This window comes from Eubalaena glacialis, chromosome X (assembly GCF_028564815.1).
Source record: "Eubalaena glacialis isolate mEubGla1 chromosome X, mEubGla1.1.hap2.+ XY, whole genome shotgun sequence".
Taxonomy (NCBI): Eukaryota; Metazoa; Chordata; class Mammalia; order Artiodactyla; family Balaenidae; genus Eubalaena; species Eubalaena glacialis.
This window is the reverse complement of record NC_083736.1, coordinates 85,273,989-85,300,857: the sequence shown is the minus strand read 5'-3', so window position 1 is coordinate 85,300,857 and position 26,869 is coordinate 85,273,989. Positions and strand designations below refer to the sequence as shown.

At 33.6% G+C, this 26,869-nt stretch overlaps 1 protein-coding gene across 1 annotated transcript in view; it reads right to left on the bottom strand.

The window, feature by feature from the left end:
• PCDH11X (protocadherin 11 X-linked) overlaps positions 1-26,869 on the bottom strand; it is a 694,161-nt gene that overhangs the window by 413,216 nt on the left and 254,076 nt on the right. The window lies entirely within an intron of this gene.

The following is a 26,869-nucleotide window of genomic DNA, read 5'->3' as shown; positions in this document are numbered from 1 at the left end:
AGGTGCTCAACATCACTAGTTATTAGAGAAGCAAATCAAAACTACAATGAGGTATCACCTCACACCGGTTAGAATGGGTATCATCAGAAAATCTACAAACGACAAATGCTGGAGAAGGTGTGGAGAAAAGGGAACTCTCTTGCACTGTTGGTGGGAATGTAAAGTGATACATCCCCTATGGAGAACAGTATGGAAGTTACTTAAAAACCTAAAAATAGAATTACCATATGACCCAGCAGTCCCTCTATTGGGCAAATACCCAGAGAAAACCATAATTCAGAAAGACACATGCACCCCAATGTTCATTGCAGCACTGTTTATGATAGCCAGGTCATGGAAGCAACCTAAATGCTATCGACAGACAAATGGATAAAGAAGATGTGGTACATATGTACAATGGAATATTACTCAGCCATATAAAGGAACGAAATTGCGTCATTTTTAGAGAGGTGGATGGACTTAGAGACTATCATACAGAGTGAAAGAAGTCAGAAAGAGAAAAACAATTATCATATATTAACGCATATTTGTGCAATCTAGAAAAATGGTACAGAGGAACTGGTTTGCAAGGCAGAAACAGAGACACAGATGTAGAGAACAAATGTATGGACACCAAGGTGGGAAAGTGTGCGGGAGGGTGGTGGTGGGATGAATTGGGGGATTGGTATTGACATATATACACTAATATGTATAAAATCGATTACTTACAAGAAAGTGCTGTATAAAAAATTAAATAAAATAAAAATCAAAAAAGTTTATAGCTGATTTACAAAAAAAAGTGAATATTGACTATATCAAGCAGTGATGATGTAATATGTTTCATCAACATAAAAATACATATTCTGATCACAAAGAACTAGAAATACTAATCATAATTAATGTTATACAATATAAAAGCTAAGTATCCCAAAGAAAATTTAAATGCCAGATTTTTTCTACAATAATATTAAAACCGAGTTAACAATAAAAGTTTCTTAAAGGATATAAACTAATGACAATTTGTCTGCTGATCTAGTAGGAATACATTAAAATGTGGCTCAGACTCGATGGTTATTCAAGGGAGTTTTTTAAGAAATAGGAGCACAGAGTAAATATGTGAAATAGTTTGCAAACAAAAGTACGAAGAAGAATCTTGCCAATATGTGCAACACTTTTATTTGATAAATTACCTATCTTCAAAATTTTGTTTTCCTTTTCCTAGTATTATATAAATGCGTATATTACATATAATATATATTCTTCTAGTAAGATGTAGATAATATTAAGAAACGAGATCTTAAATTTGAAAATGTTTATAGATATATATGAGCTATATTACTCATAAAATAGTTACATTCTACCAGTACAAAACTATCTTAAAGAACAATGTTAAGGAATTAATACAGAAATATACACTATTTATGGTATTGATTTCTATATAATAACTGGATAAAAATAAGAAAAATTCATTATTTTTATTAATTTACTTATTTTCTGGGTATATAGGGCAACACCAATTCCAACAATGACAACTATAATAGCTATAATGTACTGTATTTGGGCTCTTAAGTATGTATGTTTGGAACATTATACTCTTCTAATACTGATGATATCACCTGTAAAGATATGTTCTTTTCATAGCAAATCATTGTATTAGAAAATGTGAAATGAATTTTGACAAATAATCTGTCCTCTGTTCAATTATCTATCTAATTTGTGAAAAATATTTTCTGATGACCCAGGAATCATCTTAAAGAGCTAATACTGAGAGATTTCTGGTAAAAACACTGTTTTTAGTTATCTGGGTCTTCCTTCCCTGTCCAAGGCACACATAATTCCTAGAACATTATTTCTTCACCCAAGTGTGTTGCTGACTGACTCAAACCCCAGGAGAATGAATTCAGAGATGTCAGAACAATGATTTCTTTTCTTTTTCTGTAACTACTACTGAGCTCAGACTCCCACCAGAATGTTTTACATTTGTATAGCATTTAATGTTTTCTCAAGTTGCTCCCACATTCATTATAATTAATTGCAACACCTTACTTGGAGATGCATTGGTGCCTGAGTTTCAAGACTAGAGATTTGAAGAAGCTACTTACAAATCTTCACACACCACATAGAGAATGAGCCTAATTCAAATCAAAATATTCTCTACTGAGACCAAATAACACTTTTGGCTATTTATTCTTTTCTAATAACCAGATCCCCACTTCTACCTGAGCCCAATCTGATTCAGTAATCACAATAACAGTAACATAAAACTAATAGCTCTGCATTGACAATATTTTACATTTGGATTGAAGTATACAACTAAGCGGGAAAAAAAAAGAGGGAAGGGTGGGTACGTTCTGCTTCTGATGCAACATTTAAATCACTTATTTAAACTCTGCCTTATTCCATAAAGGATTTAAGACTAATATTTTAATTATCAAAATAAAATTACAGCATAATTATAACCAAATACAATGAAGGTAATCAGTCTAATTCAACAGTGGAGGAAATAAAACAAATGAATCCAGGAATAGGGAGATTTAAAATTTTTGCAATTTAGGTAAGTCACTCAGTATCAACTTCTATATTGAAGAAAAATGAGAACACTAATAAATTATATGAAAAAATTACATGGAATATTATAGATACTTATTAATATTTATAAAAATTTAATAACTATACATTTTAGTAATAAATATACTCAGTGGCTTGGCAATGAATGCATCAGATAAAATATATATGCTTCTCAGAAGCAGTAATTAATTAGGCCTACACATTTCATTTTATCACTTTAGGCTGAAAAAGTTTTCATTCATCAACATGGAATCAGTTTTCAAACAATTATAAGCATTTCTGTATCAGATATGCCCATTAAGAAAGGTTAAAATGAAAAAGAAAAGACTTATCTTGGGTTAGAATGGAATCAAATGATATATTTAATCAAAATCTTGCTACTTGGCAACAAAATTCAGCTTCCCTGTTTGAAATAGTGACATCATTAGCAGTGAAACTTTGTTTACATAGTTCAAACAAAACCAAAAAAATGTATATTCCTCCTAAAGCATACTTTTTAAGATATTATTCTTTAAATTACATTCTCTCACACTTTAAACTTTTTTCCCTTAAAATCTAACCTAATACATATAGACATACACACACAGATCTTCATTCTGGTGAAAATTCAATTCCAAATCAAAAGAGGGAATACTTATATTTTCAGTGTTTAATTAAAAATCTGTGATTGTCATGATATATTTAATTAAATGTAAGGGTTCTTTTTAAACAATAGGAGAATAAAAATGCAGATGTGTTTAGGAAACAGCTAGTCCTCTTCTTTTTTTAAGTTATGAGGTGAGCCTATTTTTTTAACTCATTTTAATGGAGGTATGATTGACATATATACTATTCCTCTTTAATTGTTAAGAGTTAGTTTGGGGCCTTCTTGAACTGATTCAGAAAGGTCAGATTATAACTAAGCTTACATTTGAAAAAAATGAGCAAATTTCTTATAACTTTTAGTTTATTGTAACATCCTTTGTAAAGAGCAGGCATTTATCATTAGGTTACTAATAGTTTTGTTCATTTAAAAAAACTTCATTTAAGATGCTTGCAATAACCACTGTTTCCTACTGCTATAGGCTGTGCCTATAAAGCAAAGAGATGGAATTCAATAACTAAGTCATCAAAATCAGTTCTGTTACTTGTAGTTACACCTGTGTAACAATGCCAAATAGAACTTTCCTTTGTGTTTGAATACAGAACAGTATGCCTGTGGCAATGTCACTTTTCGAGACTTTTATAGGAATGTAAAACACATACAACCAATATGAATAACTTTCTTTGATGCATATAACATTGCAATTTTAGTAACTCTACTGTTTTGACTGAAAGAGCACAATATTGCTTATGTTGAAGATATATTTATAAGCATTATCTTGTTAATATATCTTTATATATGATTAGAACCATCCATAGTGGCTCATGAAACTAAGTGTTGCCTGCCTCTACTGCATTGTTCTTTTCAAATAATTCAATATTAAATTTCAGTTTTACTCATTCATTCAGAGTGCATGATAAAACAGTATGTGCATAAAATTCAAATATGTTCATCCATTCATGCAATAAATATTTACTGAGTTCATATTATGTGCCAGATACTTGTTAGGCACTGGAGATACAGTTATGAACAAGGCAGACATATTCCCTGACCCACTCTGAGTGCACAATCTAGCAGGTAAGACAGGCAACAAACAGGAAAACAAATGGGTGAATGAATCAAAGGTCACAAACTGAAGGCCCAGGGCCCGATATGGGCTGCAGGCATGCTTTGTTTGTTCTATACATTGTTCCAAAAATATAGTTTTACCACATTAAAAAATATGGAATTTAGAGTCCACTTTTTTTTTGAAGACCTTAGAATATTTCCAACATCACAGTCCTATTTACAAATGGCCTGGTACCACACTGTATTTGCCCAATTTAGACCCAGAATGTAATATCCAGCTGGCCAGAGTCCTTGCCATACCTCATTCAGCTTTATAAGCAGACCCATTTTACCCATTTATTTTACCTGACTGGCTTCTGTGGCGCTGGAATTTGTAATCCCTGAAGTACACCTTAATTACAATGTGTGACACAGACAATAGAGGAAAGAAAAGAATGAGGTATTAAGATGAATCTACTTAAGAGGTAGGCTCTGGAAAGTTTCTCTGAGGATGCGGAAACCTGAAGTTTGAGAATAGAGGGTGCAGCAGTGTCCTAGGAAGAAAGCATAGCAAGGGCAAAGACACTGAGGCAGGACAGAGCCTGCCTTATTTCATAAAAATAAAAAAGGGAAGCCAATGTGTCTAGAATATATATTGAGCAAGGAGGAAAGGGGAATAAAATGAAGTTAATGACATAGAGAAGAGTCAGTCAAATCATGTAGGGTGTTGTAAATCATGGTAAAGATTTGTTGCTTATTCTAAATGCATTGGAAAGTCATCCTAATCTGATTTATATTTTTCAACATCACTCTAGCTATTCTGAAAACTGTGAAGAGATGTGAGAATTTTAGTTGCAGAGACTGTTTAGGAGAGTAGTACAGAGTGTATAGTAGGTTGACAATGGCCTGGTTTAATGTGGAAGCAGTGCAGATGATTAGAAATTGATGAGTAAGACAGAATTTTGAGACAGAATCAATAGGGTTTGGTGACGGACTGAATGGAAGCTGAGTAGGGGAAATAGAGATAAACTGAGCTGATGTTTGCACTCTTTATTGAGAAAGGGATGATGAAGGAGGAACTAGGCTTGGCACCACAGCAAGGGAGTTAAAATTTAAGGTACCTGTGACTTATGCCAGTGTGGATGTAAAGTAGACAGTTAGATACACATGTTGAGAGATGAAGGAGAGTCATCAGCATATAGATGGTATTTAACGCCCTAGGAAGTAACATGAAGAGAGATCATGGAGGAAAAGTAGATAGTGGCCTAACACAGAGATCTGAGGAACTACCGTATTTACCAGTTGAGTAGATGCTGTGACAATGATACATTGTATGGTTTCTGCTCACAAAGAGCTTACAGTCTAATTATATATATATATATATATATATATATATATATATATATATATACACACACACATACACACACACACACACACACACACACATATATATATATAATCACCGGATTATGATAAATTGAGTAACAGCAACAATATACTGTGGTAGATAAGAGAGAAGGGAAGGAATATTCATCTAAGTGGGGAAAGTCAAAGGAGAATGCTTGGTAGAGAAAGTTGATGTGGCATTACAGAAAAAAGTCATGCAGGTCATGCAGAGGTGACACTTAGGGACAAAGACAAGGGATATCAGGTGAGAATAAATTTTCCCCAAAAGAAGGATACAGGACAAAGTTGTTCATGTTGCAGGAACCACAGTCGCCCAACTGGTTAAAGCATAGGGTGAATGAAGGGCGATACTTTGAGGTTATAATTTTCTTAAATGTAAACATTAAGTACTCAAGAGTATCGCTTGGCCTTCATTCTCACTATACCACCATTTAATGTGACATTCGTTGATTCCGTTTATTTTTTTTCTTTGTAGAGGAATTTCTAGCCAGGTTCACAAATACAATACGCATGGTAAGTACAAAAGAAACAATGAGGATTATGAACTAGAGATTTCTTATCATAGAAACTATCTTGAAATTAGTTACAAGTAGACCAAGAACACAACCAGTTCAAAATTCAGTAAATTCAAAAATTATTTCTGAAATTGTCCCATTATGCTTATTTCAGGCATAGGAATAATAATGTGGTTAAAATTCTAATTGGATTTGGTTTTTCAAGAGGTCACTGTTTCTTTTACATTCATTTGCCCTTTGAAGATTGATGTCATAGATTGCCTTTCTACCTCCATTTCAAATTATTCATTTGTCTATCAACTGGCATTTAAAAAAAAATTTTTTTTAATTTTGTTTTCTTGTAAGGGGGAGAGGTGGTGGATTATAAAGGTATATTCTACTATGGTTTTATCCTTTATATTTAAAAATTAAAAGTATATCTATGCTAATTAAACTGAGAAAAAATATTTCCTTCTAGTCATATAACTCCCACCCAAAAGTTAATGTTCAGCTTTTTTTAATATCTAAACATTTAAAGACAAATATGAGAGAAAAAGTAAAACTTATGAAAGAAAAAAAATGATGCTATCCTTGTTTGAATAAAAGAATTATATTTTGCCCCAACTATTAATTGTTCCTAAAGAACTCCAAGAGGTAAGAGAGGCATTGTGTGACAGATGACACACAGATTAGGAAAAACGTGTATTGAGAGTACAGACACCCTAGTGACTTGACATAATGTTTATAAAGACCTAAGTTACTTAGTTGAGTGTCAGAGTTAATTTAAAAAAATTTAGAAGGTATGTCTGAAAATAAATATCATGTTATTAAAATTGTAACACATAACAGCTAATTATCATAAAAATGTTAAGTAAGCTTGCTTATTGGCCAATGCTACATGTTCGTATTATCAAGACAATGAAGTATGGTCAGAAAATTTAATAATTGACTAGAACGAAAAAATACATGAATGTGTACTAGACCTCTGAAATACTTTTTTTTTTTAATAAAGAAAGGCTGCATGATTAAAAGGTATCATAATCCAGTGTGCACACACTACAAATAATGAATGCTTATGGAGAGCCCTATGTTATTATTTTTTTTCAGCTAAAACATTTATGTCTGAGAGGACAAAACTATGTTCAAATAAATTTTATTTTCACCTATCCTAGTCATGTTATAATTGTCACTTCGTGAAAGACAAGCCCATTTCTGTAACAAGACATTAGCTTCCAAATTCATATGGTCTGTCTTCATTTATGGGTCTTAAAGGCATCACTCTTCCACTACAATATCACCAAACATATAAGGCTTAAGGTCAAAAAGTGTAAAATATGAATTTGGCAATTGACATCTAAAATTACTTCATCAGAAATGAAATTCTACGTATTCTTAATCTCCATTTTAAGTCTACTTATTTTTTCTTTTACCCAAACATCTAAGGAAAGTTAGAAAATGTTGCCATTCTACAAGTGATTATCTTTACTTCATAGTACATATCGTGGATGGCATAGGGATAACTTTGTATTATTAGAAAAATATCGTAGCATACTTTTTCTGCCCCTTTTCATCTTACTCCATTCTGACAGTGTGTTTTGAAGCAGTTTTATGATATATCATATTGATGCCCCTGACAATCAAGACCACAAAAGTACTTCCCTCAAAAAGTACAAGAAGACAAAAATACTGTTATTGTGTAAAAGCCTCTAGTTCAATTTTGCAAAAAATTAAAAATCTGTCTTCCCTCACAGGTAAATGAAGAAATGTATAAAATATTAAAAATGCATAAATATATTTTAGGTATTTGACATATATTTAAGAGCACACACAATTTGCCAAGCAACGTGCTACCCACTCAACCTGGCTTGAATGTATGTATTCTGTAAAAAAAGTTTATTTGGAAATAATAGAAATAATAATGAAAAAAAATGGGCTCTGCAACTAATGAGTAAACTCTGTATTAGGAGGTTATTTAATTGCTTTGAGCCTTCCACAATTCCACCTCTATTTTTCTTATTTCCTATCTGTTCTAATAAAGTACTTTTGGTTAATATGGAATATCTATACCCAATACTATACTCCAAAAAGTTATGCCACATAGGTAATTTGCTGCTGGTAAGGTCTGGCTCTACCATGTCATTTGACGTTTTAAATAATTTATCAGCTTTTCTCAATACTACATTAAAACCAAACTAAAAACCGTGCATGCCTAGCTTGCATACAAAATTCAATAAATTTTGGAATGTGACAAATTTGAAAGAAAATGTTTATAGAACTATTAATTTTTAAAGATATATGTTTAATTCATATTGTAAAGCACACGTGGAGGAGAGCTGTGAGGCTGGAAGCTGGTCAGGCAAGACTTCCCAGAAATTGAGATAGCAGCTAAGAGGTTGATATCATTGTTTTCTGGTTTTGAGGTCTTTTAAGAATGCTTAGAAATGAATGAATATATGTGTATATTCCACCCTCTTCCCATCTTGTGGGCTTGGAGTTTTTAGTCTATAGAGATCTCATGCTGCTAGTAAAGCAGAAAACCATATTTGAATTCCAGCATTTACAGCCTTGTTTAGTTAACATGTTAGCTGGATTTATTTTTCTGACATCTTTGTTTGCCCCCTTTAAATGAGAGACTTTTATGAAACATTAGGATAATGTACATTATTATGGCAGGACAACCCAAATTGCATTGTTTCTAAAGGGCATGTGGCTTCATAAAGCTGTTGGTGGTAGATCTGTACTGTAGGTTGGAAATCTATAGCAACAGTAATCCATGGCTCAAGAAATAATGTAGGTGCCAAGTACCTGCATATAAATGGGACATTTGTAGCTGTTAAGAGGCTACTGTTTTAAAACAGCAGCATGCATGACCATAAATCCATTTGACATTTATATAGCCCAGCTCTAATCTCAATGTTCCCTGCATGTGGAACAGCAAGAGCCATAAATGTTATTACACATTACTCATTAATATGCAAAGGTGAACCTGAATACTCAGTGGATATTGCCTCAGCTTGTTAATGAGCACTTCATGGACTGTGTAACTGCCGAACTACATTTTTATAGAAACAGTGAGTTGTTTCTTCAGGCCTTATGTTTCAGTATGCTTGTTCTCACTTTGATATATAAATTAGAGCACTACATTGAAGCGACCCAGGGGTTGCTAGAGATGTTGAATCTTTCCTGTGAAATTGAATGCTGTGTTAAAATGCACTTCTGAGGCATTTTTTCTTCCCCTATTTAATGCATAGAAGAACTTCTACTGCCACAGAAATCAACCCCTATGTTAAAAATTACTTTTATTTTTTTTTATTTAACAAAAACTTAATTTATCACCTTTCCCATGCATTACATGAAAGAATAAGATACTGAATTTTGAAGAACAACTTCCACTAGTATATACACATCTTTTTATATTTGTTCTTCTGGAGAATATTTGTGTAAGTATGATATTACTTTTTGATAATTTTCCCTACCTTTTTAAAGTCTAAAGACATAAAAGGATTGAACTAAAGGAATCTTAGAAATCAACAAGTTCCAAACCTTCATTTTACAGAGGAGACAAGTTCAGTTGAATATAGGGAAAGAGAATTTCCCAAAGTTACACAGGTAATTCCTACCCAGGATTCCTAATATTCAGAATAGTATTACATGTGCTGTATAACACTGCCCCTCTAACATTGATATTTTTACTTATAAAATACATTTGCTGAAAGAAAACAGCCAGAATGACTTTCTAAGAATTTACTTTTCCCATAGCTTTCTACTTCTGTCTACAATGGCATTAATACTAATGTATTAATATTGGTTTTGGCCTCCATTGCTATTAAAGTTGAAATGTGTTGATCAGATAACCCAAAAAGAGCATAGGAAAGGCTGCTTCTTGATTCTCTCTTCAGGTCAGTAACTTAATCTTGATGCCATTATGAGTCAATTTGAAAATTAAAAACTTTTTGAATTAAACCAAATATTGCAGGCTACAAGAAAAACATACTCTCAAGTTAATATATGAATACAAGGCCTATGTCTTAATGGGTTAATCCCAGTTTTAGGCAAATTCTCAAAGGAAATTAAAAATATATTTCACATATATTATTCTAAGTGTTAAAATTAAAGTGTTGAAGGGCTAATTAAAACACACATCTACAATTCTTACAAAACATACTGCTGCAGAATAATACATTTTAAATTTTACATTATAAGCAACTATCACTCAGAGAATCTCTCCAAATCTGAGACTATAGGACCATTATAGACTCCTAGAGTGATAACACCATATGATAGCAATTTTGTAGAAACCTCTCCTTCAAACATTTTTCATTGTTTTTGTACAGCTTGAACCTTGAAGAACAATAAAAGTTAAACTTTATTACTCTTGAAAAACTTGTGATCCACTTATTTTTCCTTTATTCAACATATGTTAATTGTCAAAGTAAGGAAATTTTATTCTAGTCTACATAGGTGGCTCTAACATTAAGTAGTGATAAGAATGAGTGATAAATGGTACTGGAATTCAATGAATACAGAGGCCACTTCTAGCTATTATAATTTAGAAGACTTCATGGGAGAAGTTTAACTTAAATAAAACCTTGGAAGGGCAGATGACGTCTGTATAGGAGTGTAGGGGGTGGAGAGTAGTAAATGAGAGCTTTCAAGTTGGAGCTTTGCAAATATCTGCAAAGACAGAGAGCAAGAAAACCACAAGGTACGTCTAAACAATATCTAGGAAATAACCTTGCACAAGACAAAGTGCTTGCATAGAGGAATAAGTAGAAAATATAATGAGAATGTGGAGAACACTGAATAATTTTGATCTTCATCCTTTAGGCAAGGGGTTTTCAAAAATTTGAAAAGTTTAAACTTTGTAAAAGATCTCGAGAGGGAAGACAGCAGAAGCAAGAAGAACTACAATCCTGCAGCCTGTGGAACAAAAATCGCATTCACAGAAAGATAGACAAGATGAAAAGGCAAAGGGCTATGTACCAGATGAAGGAACAAGATAAAACCCCAGAAAAATAACTAAATGAAGTGGAGATAGGCAACCTTCCAGAAAAAGAAGTCAGAATAATGATAGTGAAGATGATCCAGGACCTTGGGAAAAGAATGGAGGCAAAGATCGAGAAGATGAAAGAAATGTTTAACAAAGACCTAGAAGAATTAAAGAACAAACAAACAGAGATGAACAGTACAATAACTGAAATGAAAACTACACTAGAAGGAATCAATAGCAGAATAACTGAGGCAGAAGAATGGATAAGTGACCTGGAAGACAGAATGGTGGAATTCACTGCTGCGGAACAGAATAAAGAAAAAAGAATGAAAAGAAGTGAAGACAGCCTAAGAGACCTCTGGGACAACATTAAACGCAAAAACATTCACATTATAGGGGTTCCAGGAGAAAAGAGAGAGAAAGGACCAGAGAAAATATTTGAAGAGATTATACTCGAAAACTTCCCTAACATGGGAAAGGAAATAGCCACCCAAGTCCAGGAAGTGCAGAGAGTCCCATACAGGATAAACCAAGGAGAAACATGCCGAGATACATAGTAATCAAATTGGCAAAATTAAAGACAAAGAAAAATTATTAAAAGGAGCAAGGGAAAAACGACAAATAACATACAAGGGAACTCCCGTAAGGTTAACAGCTGATTTCTCAGCAGAAACTCTACAAGCCAGAAGGGAGTGGCATGATATACTTAAAGTGATGAAAGGGAAGAACCTACAACCAAGATTATTCTACCTGGCAAGGATTTCATTCAGATTCGATGGAGAAATCAAAAGCTTTACAGACAAGCAAAAGCTAAGAGAATTCAGCACCACCAAACCACCTTTACAGCAAATGCTAAAGGAACTTCTCTAAGTGGGAAACACAAGAGAAGAAAAGAACCTACAAAAATAAACCCAAAACAATTAAGAAAATGGTAATAGGAACATATATATTGATAATTACCCTAAAAGTGAATGGAATAAATGCTCCAACCAAAAGACACAGGCTTGCTGAATGGATACAAAAACAAGACCCATATATATGCTGTCTACAAGAGACCCACTTCAGATCTAGGGGCACATTCAGACTGAAAGTGAGGGGATGGAAAAAGATATTCCATGCAAATGGAAAGCAAAAGAAAGCTGGAGTAGCAATACTCATACCAGATAAAATAGACTTTAAAACAAAGAATGTTACAAGAGACAAGGAAGGACACTACATAATAATCAGGGGATCAATCCAAGAAGAAGATATAACAATTATAAATATATATGCACCAAACATAGGGGCACCTCAAAACATAAGGCAACTACTAACAGCTATAAAAGAGGAAATCGACAGTAACACAATGATAGTGGGGGACCTTAACACCTCAATTACACCAATGGACAGATCATCCAAACAGAAAATTAATAAGGAAACACAAGCTTTAAATGACACAATAGACCAGATAAAATTAATTGATATTTATAGGACGTGCCATCCAAAAACAGCAGATTCCACTTTCTTCTCAAGTGCACACGGAACATTCTCCACGATAGATCACATCGTGGGTCACAAATCAAGCCTCAGTAAATTTAAGAAAATTGAAATCATATCAAGCATCTTTTCGGACAACAACACTATGAAATTAGAAATCAATTATAGGGAAAAAAATGTAAAAAACACAAACACGTGGAGGCTAAACAATACGTTACTAAATAAACAAGAGATCACTGAAGAAATCAAAGAGGAAATCAAAATATACCTAGAGACAAATGACAATGAAAACACAACGATCCAAAACCTATGGGATGCAGCAAAAGCAGTTCTAAGAGGGAAGTTTATAGCTATGCAAGCCTACCTCAAGAAACAAGAAAAATCTCAAATAAAAAATCTAACCTTACACCTAAAGGAACTAGAGAAAGAAGAACAAACAAAACCCAAAGTTAGCAGAAGGAAAGCAATCAGAAAGTTCAGAGCAGAAATAAATGAAATAGAAACTAAGAAAACAATAGCAAAGATCAATAAAGCTAAAAGCTGGTTCTTTGAGAAGATAAACAGAATTGATAAACCATTAGCCAGACTCATCAAGAAAAAGAGGGAGAGGACTCAAATCAATAAAATTAGAAATGAAAAAGGAGAAGTTACAACAGACACTGCAGAAATACAAAGCATCCTAAGAGACTACTACAAGCAACTGTATGCCAATAAAATGGACAACCTGGAAGAAATGGACAAATTCTTAGAAAGATATAACTTTCCAAGACTGAACCAGGAAGAAATAGAAAATATGAACAGACCAGTGACAAGCAATGAAATTGAAACTGTGATTAAAAATCTTCCAACAAACAAAAGTCCAGGACCAGATGGTTTCACAGGTGAATTCTATCAAACATTTAGAGAAGAGCTAACACCCATCCTTCTCAAACTTTTCCAAAAAATTGCAGAGGAAGGAACACTCCCAAACTCATTCTATGAGGCCACCATCACCCTGATACCAAAACCAGACAAAGATACTACAAAAAAAGAAAATTACAGACCAATACCACTGATGAATATAGGTGCAAAAATCCTCAACAAAATACTAGCAAACAGAATCCAACAAAACATTAAAAGGATCATACAACATGACCAAGTGGGATTTATCCCAGGGATGCAAGGATTCTTCAATATATGCAAATCAATCAATGTGATACACCATATTAACAAATTGAAGAATAAAAACCATATGATCATCTCAATAGATGCAGAAAAAGCTTTTGACAAAATTCAACACCCATTTATGAAAAAACTCTCCAGAAAGTGGGCATTGAGGGAACCTACCTCAACATAATAAAGGCCATATGTGACAAACCCACAGCAAACATCATTCTCAATGGTGAAAAAGTGAAAGCATTTCCTCTAAGATCAGGAACAAGACAAGGATGTCCACTCTCGCCACTTTATTCAACATAGTTTTGGAAGTCCTAGCCACAGCAATCAGAGAAGAAAAAGAAATAAAGGGAATACAGATTGGAAAAGAAGAAGTAAAACTGTCACTGTTTGCAGATGACATGACACTATACATAGAGACTCCTAAAGATGCCACCAGAAAACTACTAGAGCTAATCAATGAATTTGGTAAAGTAGCAGGACACAAAATTAATGCACAGAAATCTCTTGCATTCCTATACCCTATTGACTAAAAATCTGAAATAGAAATTAAGGAAACACTCCCATTTACCACTGCAACAAAAAGAATAAAATACCTAGGAATAAACCTACCTAGGGAGACAAAACACCTGTAAGCAGAAAACTATAGGACACTGATGAAAGAAATTAAAGATGATACAAACAGATGGAGAGATATACCATGTTCTTGGATTGGAAGAATCAATATTGTGAAAATGACTATACTACCCAAAGCAATCTACAGTTTCAATGCAATCCCTATCAAACTACCAATGACTTTTTTACAGAACTAGAACAAAAAAGTATTAAAATTTGTATGGAGACAAAACAGACCCCGAATAGCCAAAGCAGTCTTGAGGGAAAAAAACGGAGCTGGAGGAATCAGACTCCCTGACTTCAGACTATACTACAAAGCTACAGTAATCAAGACAATATGGTACTGGCACAAAAACAGAAACATAGATCAATGGAACAAGATAGAAAGCCCAGAGATAAAGCCACACACCTATGGTCAACTAATCTATGACAAAGGAGGCAAGGATATACAATGGAGAAAAGACAGTATCTTCAATAAGTGGTGTGGGGAAAACTGGACAGCTACATGTAACAGAATGAAATTAGAACACTCCCTAACACCATACAGAAAAATAAACTCAAAATGGATTCGAGACCTAAATGTAAGACCAGACACTATAAAACTCTTAGAGGAAAACATAAGAAGAACACTCTTTGACATAAATCACAGCAAGATCTTTTTTGATCCACCTCCTAGAGTAATAGAAATAAAAACAAAAATAAACAAATGGGACCTAATAAAACTTCAAAGCTTTTGCACAGCAAAAGAAACCATAAACAAGATGAAAAAACAACCCTCAGAATGGGAGAAAATATTTGCAAATAAATCAATAGAGAAAGGATTAATCTCCAAAATATATAAACAGCTCATGCAGCTCAATATTAAAAAAACAAAAAACCCAATCCAAAAAAGGGCAGAAGACCTAAATAGACATTTCTCCAAAGAAAATATACAGATGGTCAAGAAGCACATGAAAAGCTGCTCAACATCACTAATTATTAGAGAAATGCAAATCAAAACTAAAATGAGGTATCACCTCACACCAGTTAGAATGGGCATCATCAGAAAATCTACAAACAACAAATGCTGGAGAGAGTGTGGATAAAAGGGAACCCTCTTGCACTGTTGGTGGGAATGTAAATTGATACAGCCACTATGGAGAACAGTATGGAGGTTCCTTAAAAAACTAAAAATAGAATTACCATATGACCCAGCAATCCCATTACTGGGCATATACCCAGAGAAAAGCATAATTCAAAAAGACACATGCACCCCAATGTTCATTGCAACACTATTTACAATAGCCAGGTCATGGAAGCAACCTAAATGCCCATCGACAGATGAATGGATAAAGAAGATGTCATACATATATACAATGGAATATTACTCAGCCATTAAAAGAATGAAATTGGGTCATTTCTTGAGACGTGGATGGATCTAGAGACTGTCATACAGAATGAAGTAAGTCAAAGAGAAAATCTAATATCATATATTAACGCACATATGTGGAACCTAGAAAAATGGTACAGATGAACTGGTTTGCAGGGCAGAAATTGAGACACAGATGTAGAGGACAAGCGTATGGACACCAAGGGGGGATAGCGGCGGGGGAGTGGGGGTGGTTTGATGAATTGGGCGATTGGGATTGACACGTATACACTGTTGTGTATACAATGGATGACTAATAATAACCTGCTCTATAAAAAAAAAAAGCATGGGCTTCCCTTGTGATGCAGTGGTTAAGAATCCGCCTGCCAATGCAGGGAACACGAGTTCGAGCCCTGCTCAGGGAAGATCTCACATGCCACAGAGCAACTAAGCCCGTGCACCACACAAAAAAAAAAAAAGAAAGAAAGAAACAAAGATCTCCCCACCTTTTTAATGGAAATTGAGCAGGATCAAAGCCACAATACAGAAAATAGATAAAGGTGTAGCTATTGTGGTTGATGTAGGAGTAGTACCCTCTCCCCTCTACCTAACCCACATACACTCACTGACCTTCCTCAAACATTTAGGATGTGCAAATAGTTTTAAGATGACTGTTTAAGCTAAAGAGTGTCGTTATAGGTTCTTGTGAAGAAAAACAGAGCAATAAAATAAGTGTTTTAGATAAAAATATTCTACTGCCGGTGTTACTCCATTGCACCAAAAATACAAAATATAAATCACTGTCCTTTTTGAACTTAAATAATTTACACTGAAACAACTTGAGTAATTCTTCAAGGAATCTCCGAATGATCAACTTCAAATACTATTAGAACTCAGATGTCCTGACCAAAAAAAAAAAAGTTGAAAATGGAGAGAGGGAACCATCCTACACTGTTGGTGGGAATGTAAATTGGTATAGCCACTATGGAGAACAGTATGGAGGTCCATTAAAAAACTAAAAATAGAGCTACCATATGACCCTGCAATCCCACTCCTGAGCATATATCCAGAGAAAAACATGGTCTGCAAGGATCCATGCACCCCAATGTTCATTGCAGCACTGTTTATGATAGCCAAGACATGGAAGCAACCTAAATGTCCATCGACAGAGGAATGGATAAAGAAGATGTAGTGTATATATATATATATATATATATATATACACACACACACACACACACACACACACACAGACACACAAAATGGAATATTACTCAGCCATTAAAAAGAATGAAATAATGCCATTTGCAACAACATAGGTGGACCTAGAGATTGTCATACCGAGTGAAGTAAGTCAGAGAAAGATAAATATGGTATGATATCCCTTATATGAAGAATCTAAAAGGAAATGCTACAAATGAACTTATTTACAAAATAGAAACAGACTCACAGACTTAGAGAACAAACTTACGGTTAGCAGGGAGGAAGGGTGGGGGGAAGGGATAACTAGGGATTTAGGGATAGACATGTACACACTGCCATATTTAAAATGGATAACCAACAAGGACCTGTATGCACAGGGAACTCTGCTCAATGTTATGTGGCAGCCTGGATAAGAAGGGAATTTGGGGGAGAAAGGATACATGTCTATGTATGGCTGAGTTGCTTTGCTGTGCATCTGAAACTATCACAGCATTGTTAATCGGCTATACTCCAATATAAAATATAAAGTTAAAAATAAATAAATAAATAAAAGGAACGAAATTGGGTCATTTGTAGAGATGTGGATGGACCTAGAGACTGTCATACAGAGTGAAGTAAACCAGAAAGAGAAAAACAAATATTGTACATTGATGCATGTATGTGGAATCTAGAAAAATGGTACAGATGATCTTATTTGCAAAGCAGAACTAGAGACAAAGACATAGAGAACAAACGTATGGACACCAAGGTGGGAAAGGTGGGGGTGGGATGAATTGGGAGATTGGTATTGACACATATACACTATTGATACTATGTATAAAGTAGGTAACTCATGAGAGCCTACTGTATAGCTCAGGGAACTCTACTCAATGCTCTGTGGTGACCTAAATGGGAAGGAAATCCAAAACAAGAGGGGATATATATGTATACGTACAGCTGATTCACTTTGGTGTACAGTAGAAACTAACACAACATTGTAAAGCAACTATACTCCAATAAAAATTAATTTTAGAAAAAAAGAAAAATGGTTGAACAAATTAATAGCAAAGATTTTCTTAACTCATGATTAGAAGCTTAATAATAGTGGATTAAATCCCCAAATGGAGTATCCTGCTAGAATAAAAAGTAAATACTTTTTAGAATAATATAAGCAAACAACATGATGATATAGCAATGACATATGAAAACATTATAATGAATCTCTTTAACTAAAAAATGAACATGCCTATGCAAATTATCCACACAAATGACAGTAAGTAGCAATTATATGATCAAAATCATTAATATTTTAATTCTTTTGTATTTTGCATTGGGAGAAAAAACAAAATACCAAACATTTCTTAAACTTTGGGGGAGATTATTTATTTAAAAATTTTAAAACAGTATAACACTATAATAACTCTAAAGTAATATCTCTCACCACAATCTCATCTTACACCCAGATACTACTTGTTTGTCAAGCCTCCTACAACCCTACAAGCCCACCATGATGTATCTGGCTTCTGGACAAATAGAACACATCTTGCCTGTCCTGATCATGTGAAATTTTTGTCTTGTATATATCTCTCCTACTAAATTATAAAATCCATAAGAGCAAAGATTATAGCTTATATCTTTTGGTTTTTTTGCATTCCCCACAATGATTGGTTGAGTGATAATCAGTGCTGTTTAGGAAAATGAACATTAGAGTGAGGGTTGCAAGATGGATGTTGGTCCCAGTTCTGTCACTAAGTATGTGATTTGGAGAAACTATTTTATCTTTCAGGATTTCAATTTTCCCTTTTATAAAATGATGGCATTGGACTACATATTCTAGGGCTCTTTCAACTTAGTGATTCTATGATTAAAGAAAACTGAATAAATATCTGATGATTGTTTTCTTTCTTATGCATTTTGCTCCTTGAATGCTATCTTATAATTAAAGAAATGTATGGAAAATTGACTCTTATTTGAGGAAATTTACTTTCATCAAGTGACATTACATTTTTGTTTGAGACTAGTGGATAGAGCTTATTTGAACTGAGTTTCTAATAGAGGGGCAACTACATTTTCATGAAAAACTCCTTTCTTATCAATAGCTAGGAGCATTAAGGTAAGATATGAAATTTTCAGGTAGATGCTTTTTTTTTAATATTTTTACTCTGAGTACTCAGGTGTCTTGGGGAAAGACATGCTAACTTTCTAAGTAGTTGAAAAAGGGAGGAATTTTTAAAAATTTAGTCTTAAGTGATTCAAATCCAGCTCAGAATGTTTAAGGCTAATACAGAGCTAACTTTCATATCCTCCAAGCCTACAGAGATAATACTAATAATAAAATACCACTGATGCAGATTAAACTAAATCAGACTCATAATAATCTTTCTTTTGCCAAGAAGTCTAAGGGTATAGACACTCTTTTAGGTGAAAATATTTTGTGGAGCTACCAAAGTCCCAGAAAACCCCAGATGCTGATTGAATTTATAGAATAACCTGCCCTAAGAAAGTTTTTCTGTTTTCCCTGGTTCCACTAAGAAAACAAAGCAGAACCTGACAGGGATATTTAGAGCCGTCAAAAATATGATGTCTTCTGAAATTCAAAATTTTCTCTTTGATTTTTTAGATGTGTAGTCTATACTGGTGTTTGTACTGTGAATTCTTAATCTACAACTTTATTTTTCTCTTCCTTTGAAAGATCCTAAGATTTCTTATTCCAATTGAATTACTTAAACTACATGAAAAATTGTCTTCATTTTCAATAATCTGGAATTTCTAATTAGTTTTATTTACAAGTATAAGTTTAAAACTAAAACCCTTTTAAACATATGATTGATTTAGATTTAGGGACTAATCAATCTTTTAAAAATGGCTATTAGAATTACGAAGTAACTTTCAGAAAAGATTAACTGCTAAGAAGTATTGCAGCTCCATTGGTCAAGAGCTGAAATATATAGTTTCTTCTTCAAAAAATGGACCATCAAAGAATAACTTCATCCTATTGTAAAACTTGTAATGATAATAAAACATTTTATATAGCATTATTCAATGCTTAGAAATACACATTTTAGACTAATCTTAGACGATTCTGACCATAATCACCTTTGCATTTTAATTCTATGTCCTTACTTCTTATAGCTTATTCAAAACCTACAGGAATAACATTTTTTATAGCAAGGCTAACACTTAGTAGTTCAAAGGATAGAAGTTATGTTTACAAATGCATTGTTGGAATTCTATTTAAAAATTATTTCCTCTCATAGTCTGCTATAAAAAATCAGTTTTATGGTAAAGGTCAGAATGTGAAACAGAACACTCTGCATTATATTCATACCGTAATGGTGAAACATTAATCTATATTGATAGATTGAGGGAAAGTTTTTATCATATTGAAGTATGGAAGGTAAGACTCAATGCAGCAGAAAACTAACCTCAGGATGATGGTGTTTTTTATTTTTCATTTTATTGTTTTTTATTATTATTAAGCCTCTGCTAAACATTTGTTTCAGTTCCTTTCTTAATATTCAAAATTGATGCATGGTGATTTAAAATACAGTTTCTTCCCAAGGCAGTCAGACTTGGAAATACTAAATTCCATTTATTTCTTTTCTTATCACAATGTTAAATTCTCCTGCGTGAATCACAAGTCCAACTTGGCTGAATACACTTGCCAGTCTATTGCCATTGCAGCACCTTCATAAAAAAAGGGAATAAACTAGAGAACTAAATTGTCATATATTTCCTTTGATACTGACGTAGACATTGTGAAAAAATCACATATTTTTTTGTTTGTATTTTGGCAGCATGTGGGATGGTTCCCCAACCAGGGATCGAACCTGGGCCTCTGCAGTGAAAGCGCTGAATTCTAACCACTAGGGAACCAGGGGACTTCCCAAGAAAACCTATGTTTTGAACCTGGTGTCTTTTCAGGGACAGATCTTGGACTGTATGATGCTGACAAAGTTAAGTGACATCCAGGACTCTATTATTAAGTAATTTTTACTTACTGGGCTTGTCAAAGAACTCTGCTTCCTAATAATCAGATTTATATTCTGTCTTTATCAGTTCATATTGCTTACATACAAAGACACTTTGCAAACTATCAAATAATGTTGATAAATTAATTTGACTGGTGATTTTCCATGCATATTGTAAAGGTTACTATCTGAAGGAAGTTAAACTTTTAAAATCTGGTGATACAATATTCTATCTAAATATTATACTTCAGTTATTCCATACCTTATTTGAGCTTTGCCTTTATATCTCTTCATTTGGCTACAATTCCTCTCCCTTCTCCTAAAAATGCTATACCCTGCTTCCAATTTTTCATGGAAAAGGGTTTGTTATGAACAAATAAAATAAAGTTAAAATTGTAGTTTATTATATGAAATGACATACTTTTTTAAAAATGCTTTTAAATTTTGCAGTGTCCACTTAAGTAACTGGAGAGGGTTTGAGTTATTCTACAGCAACAGCTGGGAAAGAAATAAAAGAAAGTGACAAGTTAAGCTCAGCAGATACAAGGATAGCCAGGCTAGCTTGTGGGATAGGTAGCTGAGAGCAAGTATTGCTACTCACTGCAAGGTTCATGCACTAATTTTCTGCTTCAAGTTTTTACTTCTGAGTTGGTCTATGCCTACATCCAACAGCAGTTCAGTTCAAATAGCCACCTTTTTTGTAATATTTTGAATCACATGGCCTCAGTAATTTACTGTCCTTCTGCTAAAATGAAGGTAAAATTATTTACTCTCTTTTTTTTTTATAAATTTTATTTATTTATTTATTTATATTTTTGGCTGTGTTGGGTCTTCGTTTCTGTGCGAGGGCTTTCTCTAGTTGCGGTGAGCGGGGGCCACTCTTCATCGCGGTGCACGGGCCTCTCACTGTCGCGGCCTCTCTTGTTGCGGAGCACAGGCTCCAGACGCGCAGGCTCAGTAGTCGTGGCTCACGGGCCCAGTTGCTCCGTGGCATGTGGGATCTTCCCAGACCAGGGCTCGAACCCGTGTCCCCTGCATTGACAGGCAGATTCTCAACCACTGTGCCACCAAGGAAGCCCCTACTCTCTTTTTAAAGGTGTTAGATTTCATGAGTTAACAGTACTTTAAAGGTGAAAAATGCTTAATATTACTATTATATATATATACATATGTATGAAATGAAGTGAATAAAGAAATCTATAAAAAATACAGCAGCTGTGACATTACTGACACACAGACATGTTACATTTCCAAGCAGCTCATGGAGATTTAGGCACTGGATCCCATTAACATCAAAGGGTGTCACACAGTTAAATCCTAGCGAACAGCTTGGAAAATGTAAGTGATGTCTTGTTAACTATAGAGTCAATTCAGTATTTGAATTTGTTTAAAGAGATAAATCACTAAATAATAATAAAGCTCTTTTTATTTTCTCCAATTTGAAAAACTTTATGATAATATATTAATCAGCAAGTATTTGAGGAATTCCCAGTCCTTTACTATGGTAACGTAAACTTAGCAAGAGAAATAATTATTCAATAAATATTAATGAAAATAAAGTATTTAGATTAGCATATATTTGATAAAAATATACTGTGTGCTACTACCAATTTTGCTCAATATCCTCATATTTCTTACATTTGCAGAAATTACTTTGCTAAGACTGCAAGGGCATTTACAATAGCAACAATGAAAAAGAGAAAGTACCCAGGAATAAATATAACTGGAATTGTGCAATGGTCATAAGAAAAATATTTAAAATACTTCAGGACACAACCTTAATGTGGAACAAAGGAAAAGACATGTAATCTTGGATAGGAAGGCTCAACATCATAAAGCTGATGCTTCTCCCTACACTAATATTATATTTGGTGTAATCCCCAAAACAATAGTAACATTTTTCTAGAACAAGATAAATTGATTTTTAAAGTTCATTTGACCCAACAATCACAATATGTATGAATGATATCTGTGCAATGTCATTTATTACAGCACTGTTTACCATTTTAAGATTGTAGTTAAATCCTGGTATCCATCTCCAGGGGACTGTTTATAACAAATAGGATACATCTTATGAATATTTGCTTATATCTACATAAAGAAACTCTGGAAGCATACATAAGAAAACTGAAAGTGATAGCTTACTGAGGCAAGGATAAGTGGGATAGATAGGGACTGGCATGGAAGTAAGGTTTGTAGGTATGTACCTTCTTACATAGTTTTGATTCTTGAACCATTCAAATACATTACCTATTTAAACCCCAAAACCTAAATTAAAAAAAAAACCAAACACTTGAAAAAATGGAAAGGGTACTGAATATACATTCTACTAAATGCTGTAAATGGTAGTCCTGCCAATATGGTAGAAATGTTTCAAAAGCATATTTGATTTAATGATAATTTGAATTAATCTGTTGAGTTCAGCCATCATTTATCTTTGGCTACTTGTAAGTTGGAGCTGGTTTTCAGAGAAATTATAGAGAAGACCGCTTCTTTTCACCTGAACATCATACCATAGTGCACAATGCAATTGGTTTTGATGACTATCAAACGCAGTACAAAACCCTGAACAATATTTTAGCATGTAAATATAAACAGATATTCACTGAGTGACAGCAGGAGGCATAGCAATGAACTAAATGATTGAGTTTTGTATAAAAGTGTGGCACTGGCCCCTGTTCTCAAGGTGCTAACAGTCTAAATTTACTCAAAATACTTATTGCCTGCCTTCTATGGGAAAAAACTGTGCCTTTTTCTTTTCCTACAGTTATTGCAGGCAGAAGATGTAACAGAATTCAGAAGTGAGAGAATAAAGAACTTAGCCACCACAGTTTCCCTGAGGTTAAGGTTACTCAATTTGGGGGAATTTTATTCAAAAGAGTAAAATGATTAATGTAGCTCAGCATATGACCTGCAATTGAAGACACCTGGCTCAGAGTTTGCTGTAAGTTTGATACATGAGGTTCTTTGGCATTTACTGCCATGAAGTTTGAAGGGAGCATACTGAAAAGAAGACACAGCAATAAACTTTTGGCAATAATTTCTCTCTCACAGTTTCTGCCAAGCTGGAAAGAAATGTCATTTATATTTCTTAATTGGATTCATTTCCAAACAAATACAGACTTTCTGTAAAAGTTTCTAAACAGCTGTACACATGGAATTAATAACACAAAGCACTTATTGAGCCAAGTTGTGAATGAACAATTCAAACAGGGAAATGACAAAGAAATCCAAGAACAGAAAAATGATTAAGGTATGAGAGCAGTTTTTAGAGATGTTTCTGTAAAATAGACATGAATTACAAGGTAGTAATTTCCTTGATGTGGCCAATATGGTTTGGCATTACACTTTCAGGAACATACAGATCCATATGTATATGCAATGATTAAGTGCAAGAGGGCATTTGGAGCTTCACTGGACAAGCACCGCCTGCTCAGTTGATTTTGGCAATCCTAAGAACATTTCCAGAACTGTGCCTGTGCTTTAACCATGGATAAGATCCTAGCTAGTGGCCCAAGGGAAGAAAAATATGATGAGCAAATTCAAACACGATGTTTCAGTTCAGCCTTTTGGTTTAAATGGCCAACTACATGTTTATTTAAGTAAGAGTTTATAATATTTACTAAAAACAAAATCAAAAGGAAGATGAATGATATCGCAATCATTTATCTTATTAGTCCTATGTGTCCTACCTTAGAAACACATTTATTAAGGACTTAATTATCATTAGAATTGAATCTAAATCCACCTAAATTTGTTCCTGTGCTCAAGTTCTGATCACATAACTTCACAACATAGAATGTAGTTTTTCACTACTTTCATTAGTGTAAGTCAGAAAACGCTGGTGCAAGAGGGAAAAAAAGTAAATCCTTAGGATCAATGAAACATCTGTTGCATTACTTTTTTCTTAAACACCTGTGTTTTAGGATTGATTTAATTGAATATAAATAAAATATATTTATATATAAATATATTATGTAAAATACATATGAATAAATATGTATTCATATATAAATATAATAATTATATCTATATATAGAGAGATAGCACAAACAAATAAAATAAAGGTTCATGTCTAGAAATTCTGTGCAGTTCTGCTTAACTCATTTTTAGCTATATAATCATAATCTATAGCTTGTATATTAACAGAGTGTCAATTCTGCTAAATAATATATTTTTCACATGAATATACACTACCATTAGAGATGCAAATCTTCTAGAGGAAGTAAAAAGAAAAAAATAAAATTTGTTGGTATTGGGGGAACTGTGCAGTGAAATGTATTTCCTTGCTTCTTCCCTGAGGACTTTTTAAATTTTGCTTTCTAATCTGAGAGGAGAAAATAAATAAAATTAAAGACAGATTGAAGCAACATTATCAATATTTTACACCTTCTTATTAATTAAAGTGTTATCACCAGATGACCATCTCTGTCTAATAGTGATTGACTTGTGTTTGGCAGATCTATTAACTTCAGTCCCCATGTTAATTCCAACTTCTCTCAAGTTTTCATCCAAACCACACACACACACAGACACACACACACAGGCACACACACACACACCCTACTCTAGGCCCTCTAACCAATGTGTAAGCTTAGCTGCTCATTCAGTCTTCTCACGTAGTCTCTGTGAGAGCAAGTAGATGTAATGTCTTCAAAGTGCCTTGTTATCTTAGCTTAGAACAGTGAAAGGAACTTTTATATATATATCTTTAAGAATGGATCTCCACTACTTCCATCCAGGAATCAGGTGATGTTCCCTTGCTTATTTTAAATTTGAATAAAGATTGATCTAGCAAGTGACTTCTATTATAGAATATATTAAACATTTCAATTTTATCTTATTGTTCTTTTAATATGTACATAAGGAAAATTTTCTTCTTCTTAATGCCTACTGTGATAACTTCCATTGGTGACTAATTCTGTTATTTGCAATTTTATAATTTTTTTATTGTAGTATTGCTTTCAAGAATTTTCCAAAAACGTGAAACATCTTTGTTTTTTTCTCACAAAAATATGCATAATGGTGGGCCTGAAAGTGCTCAATGATCCTCTTTGTCCAGGAAATTGAATAGTAAAAAACAATTCTGAGTCAACACTATTGCCATTTGAAGAACATTTCAAAGATTTTCCAGGAAAGGGGAAGATTTCCCAATGTAAAGATCTCTGGCTTGTCAATATCCATAGGCAATTTCACAATGTGTACAAATTTAATTATTAAAAAGCACAAAGTCACTACAGTTGAAGTGTAGGGCACAAGTTTTAAACAGCACATCTTTTAATATTATGGATCAATTAATTTTCAAACTCAGATATGCGGAACTGCCAAGTAATCACTCTATTAGGATTTCTCATCATTTTAACTTTGAATTAGACTTATTTTAGGACTATAGAGATTACTACATGAAAAAGAGGCTACTTCTATAGTTAAAAAACCCCATAAAAATTACAGCGTGAAGGTGAAAATGCAAATTTCATCACTTGGGATGTGCCACACTAATGCCAGAATGAAATACTTTTATTTTATCAAATACACATTAAAAGGCATAACTTTTTTAGGGGTATATACTTCTAGACAACAACCTAGAATATTCTGAAGTAAATAAATTGTTACTGGAAAATAAAAACATATTTTGTATTAGGAACTGAATTCTGAAGACATAGTACAACCTTTCATAAAAGTAACAAGAGAACAAAAAAACAGGCAAAGAAGCAAAGATATAAAATACAGAAAAAGCCTGAAAAGTAGTGGGCAACGGGGGAGCAAATGCATTAGCTTATCAAAACACTAATGGCAACCTAGATATTTCTGTGGTGAAAAATGCCATGGCGGGGGATGGGGATTGAAAAGATATCAACTGAGTGACTTTCAAGTACAGAGATTTAGGATTTGACCCTGCATTTTTATTAGAATGTAATCCCCCACAGAATTCAGTAGTTATTCTATGTTCAGTGGGTGATACTGAAAGTGTTACCATATGTACTATAACGATACGGATTTGCTCGTAGAAAAAGTACCGTTAATGTATTTAAGTACTGATAATAATGTATG